The sequence below is a fragment of the Diceros bicornis genome, chromosome 12 (assembly GCF_020826845.1).
Source record: "Diceros bicornis minor isolate mBicDic1 chromosome 12, mDicBic1.mat.cur, whole genome shotgun sequence".
In the NCBI taxonomy this organism is placed as follows: domain Eukaryota; kingdom Metazoa; phylum Chordata; class Mammalia; order Perissodactyla; family Rhinocerotidae; genus Diceros; species Diceros bicornis.
Window position 1 is genome coordinate 42,012,903 of NC_080751.1, and position 4,550 is coordinate 42,017,452.

Sequence of the window (4,550 nt, forward strand, 5' to 3'; positions counted from 1 at the left end):
CAGCCGCCCCCGCATCCTCCTTGGAGCTTCGCCTCCCGGGAGCCGGCCCCGCGGGGAGGGGGCCGGGCCCCAGGAGCCGGGCTGGCGGCCAGCGGGCGGGCCTTGCTGCGGGCGTGGGGCGGGCCGAGCGGGGCGGCCTCGGCTCAGCGGCCGCCCCTTGCCCTGCGCCCCCGCGTGACCAGTAAGGAGGACCCGGCTCGGACTCCCGGCGCCGCCCTGGAAGTTGGCGCGAGCGGGAAAACCCTCGGATGAGCGAATCGGGCGCCTGCCAATGGGGCGGCCAGGGAGCGCCCGCGCCGGGGGCGGACCGAGGGCGGCGACCGAGCGCCAAGACCGGACAGGGCGGGGGTTTCAGCATCAGAGCCTTGTCCTACCCTCATTTTTCCGCGGCCCCTTCTTCCGTCCTGAGCGGGATGCTCGGAGCACTCCGGGCAGAAGGGGTGTCCTCGACACCGCGTCAAGCCCCGGGCATTCCGGGGCGCGATGATAGCCCAGGCCTTCGAAAGGTTGCAGGCTAAGCCCCGCATGCTTTGTTGGGCCACAACGTGTTGCTCTTGTTTAATTTTAAAACTAGTTCCTAATATTTAAAATGAGGAGGTCGCATACAAGTATCTGGATATCCATTTCTTTTTTAAAAACCAGAAAATGTAAACACTTACCCAGGGCCGAATTATGACTGTCCTGTGCCGTGGGCACTTTGTCTCTGTGGGCCCCTTCCTCCATTAAAAAATAAAATTCTTTTTAATTATATTTTACTACTGCAGAATAAAGACAAATATAATCCGGTCTGGGTTTATATTTACATTCATTATTATTATACTGATTTTTTTCTTCTGACTGGAAAAGAATTTAAAATGTAAATTTTTTGTGGGTTCTAGGCACTGTGCGTACTGTACCTAATTGATAATTCTGCCGGGAACCTGCATCCCCTGGAACGGTAGCTGCAACCACCTCCACAAAGTGCCCCCCCGCCCCCCCCCCATTGTCTCCTGGGCTTCTGTTGGCGTGTTGGTCACCCTGTTTGGTGACCTCTGCCTTCCTGGGAGAGCCAGAAGAGCAAATAACAGAACACTCTGGCAGTAGATTGGGGAACCGGCATGAGCAAGTGATGGGGGCAGCGTAAAGATCACGTATGTAGTCACTTCGATGGTGACCTGCCCACAGTAACAGGTTGTGTTAGGGTGACGAGCAGTAGCATCGTAAAAAGCCTTGAAATTAGAGCAGAAGAGATGAAAGTGATCAGGCAGACGCGGAGTCAGCAGCAGGTTCTGTGTAAGGCAGGGGCCTCCTGACGATGGTATTTTTAGGAAGCTCAATGCCATGTGCGGACTGGGGTTATCCACCGGGAGACAGGAGGTCAGTGAGATTTTCCAGATGGTTTTATAAACTATGAGAGACACACATCCAGAGCAAGAGCTCAGAAAAGGGATGGTCAACACCCCTGCAAGATCCCATCAGGCACCGGGCGGGTGGTGGATGCAGAGTTGTTTACAAAGTGCCAGGATTAGGGCTGCTTGAGCATGCGTGGGCGAGTCCAGGGTAAATCTAGGGCGGCAGAGAGGGAGCCTTTGAAATAAGTCCCTCCCAAAAGTTAGATCAGGATGGAAAGGTAAATGCATGGTTTGCCATGGAGAGGGAATAATTTTTTCCCCCAAATTGAAAGGAGTTAATTTCCTGATAAACAAGAAAGTAAATTGTGGACCCATAACGGTGTCTTCTCAATCCTAGTAGCATTCGCAGAGTCTGCTCTTCCTCCCTCCTGAGCCCCTCAGGTAGAACCCACCGGGTGAACTGTGAGCAGCAAAGTTGGCCCCTGGTGGTCCAGCTTCCCTTCTCACTCCCCTCTTTCATGGATCTGCTCCTTTATTGGTTCAGCAGATATTGACTGATCCCTGGTTTCATGGGAGGGGAAGACAGCACCGCATAAAGGCTTTGGGAACTAAAATAGCTTAGTTCTTAAGGAAATTGGGGGTCTAAAGGAGGACCCTAGTGAGAGCAATGCTCAACCTGGAGGGGGGCCGTGTCAGAACCTCTGCTACCAGAGAGATTTTCCAGCAAGGAAAAGTCTCCTGAGACCTTCAAATCCCTTAACCTCATACAGATTGGCGCTGAAGAGCAGTGAATTAAGAGTCTGAGCTGTGGCCCTCCCTGGCTGTGCGACCTTAAGTAAGTCTCTTACCCTCTTGGGGCCTCAGTGTCCTCATCTATAAATTGCGGGATCTAGACCAGATGAGAGCTTTCTAGCCTGTCTTGACTAGAGAACTCCTTTCACCTTGTGTACTGTTGCCAACACCTTGAGATTATTTAATCACTTAATTTGTGTGATGTGTAATACAGAAGTGATTGTTAAAATAAAACTTATTTTAGATACATGTATAATCGTAAAACAATCTTGAGTAATACCTATAATACAAAAAGACTAGCCTCAACATTTTTCCATTTACCATGCAATGCAAAATGTTTCATTTACTTTAAATTAATTATGTAAAGGAAAAGCATGCTTTGTTAAATAACTTTTAAAAGAACATATATCATATTTGGTATTGGGACAAATGTATATTAAAATGTATGAAATTTAATGATTCATTGTAGTATCAAAAATAGACAAAAACTGCTTTCGTTAAGTGAATGTTTGGAATTTATGCTTTTTGCACTTTGGAAAAAAACAGTTTATTTTTATTACTCTCATGTTCTTGTGTCTAAATGATGAGATAAAAGAGAAGAGTTCAGGCTGCTATACGAAAGCACCGTTCTGCAAATAACATGAAGTGGGTATGGCTGGTCTCTATTCTTAATAATGAAAGGCCGAACTAGACATAGTGGTCACTAGGTTTGCTTTTTGGCTTTGGTTTCTGACATACAGGAGACATCAGGATGAGCCAGATGAACATTTTGATCAGCTGAATGCAATTTGCACAGCTAGTGAATGATCATCTTGAGTCCAATTTGTTGAATTTTCATTTTATGATCTTCATTTACTTTGTTTCAACAAACCTTTTATATTCTTTGTTTCCAGCCAGCATTTCTTATGGGTATATATTAAGCAGTATATGACTTTAAAAGGTTTGCCAAGCAGTCAAAACGCGCCCAGGAACCCCCTGGGCAGCTGCGTCTCATGTCTGTGGCAGGGACTGCTGCAGCCGCTGGTGAGCACGCGGTCAGAGGCTCCCAGGGTGTTCCCATTTTAATGGGCAACAGGTTGTCTGAAGAATTCTCTTATTTATTTTCTAAATAGAAATTTAAAAGATGTCACTGCCACTGGTAACAGTGCGGACCATCCTGAACGCCTCTCAGAACACGTGGGATTGGCAGCATCTAAGATCCCTTCCTGTCCTAATAGTCCATGATCCTCACCAGCACCAGTGGGGAAATGACCCTTTATTTTCCCTTAGGAGGAGAAAGATGTGTGAGTCCCAAGGCCCAAGCTCTAGGGAAGTGTGATACAGATTTGAACCAATTACACGGAAGAGTGGATCATGATGATAATTTTGGGAAACACAGATCCCTTCACTCTGGATTGAAGGTGAAATGAAGACATGGTGAGAGCCTATCAGATGCGAAAAAAATGTTAAAAACTGGTAACATCCAATGTCTGTAAGAGTGTGGGGAAATGAACAGTGTTCAGTTTTGTTTTGTTTTTAAGACAATTCAGCAGAATCTATCAAATGCACATATCCTTTGACCCAGCAGTTCCACTTTTATGAATCCTTCCTATAGAGACACTTGTACCTGTGAACAAATATACCATATTTCATCAAATCTTGGACACCCTAAACCGTAAAATGTACCATTAGTTTATGCACCATTAAGAAAGAAAAAAATGCTGCCATTTTGACTATGACACCATGCTTTCATATCGCTTAGACTTTTTATTTTATACTTATTTATTTATTTATTTTTTTGTGAGGAAGACCAGCCCTCAGCTAACATCTGATGCCAATCATCTTCTTTTTTGCTGAGGAAGACTGGCCCTGGGGCCGACCCTGTGGCATAGCGGTTAAGTGCGTGCGCTCCGCTCCGCTCCGCTGCTGGCGGCCAGGGTTTGGATCCAGGGTTCACACCCATGCACCACTTCTCCGGCCATGCTGAGGCCACGTCCCACATACAGCAACTAGAAGGCTGTGCAACTATGACATACAACTATCTATTGGGGCTTTGGGGGAAAAATAAATAAAATTATAAAAAAAAAAAAAAAGGACCAGCCCTGGACTAACATCCGTGCCCATCTTCCTCTGCTTTATATGGGACACCCCCACAGCATGGCTTGACAAGCGGTGCATCGGTGCGTGCCCGAGATCCAGACTGGGGAACTCCGGGCCACCGCAGCAGAGCACATGCACTTAACCTCTTGTGCCACCAGGCTGGCCCCTAGTTTATACTTATTAAAAGAGCTCTTTTAGACAGACTCAAACATACATTTTTTTTAATCATATGTGACTCTTGACAGCTACTGCTTCCTGCTCAGCTTTTCAGCCTCTTAGTTTCTTCCACTTGCAAACCGGTCAACACCTCAAGGAGGGAAACAGCTCAGGGTGTGGCGCTTACCTCCG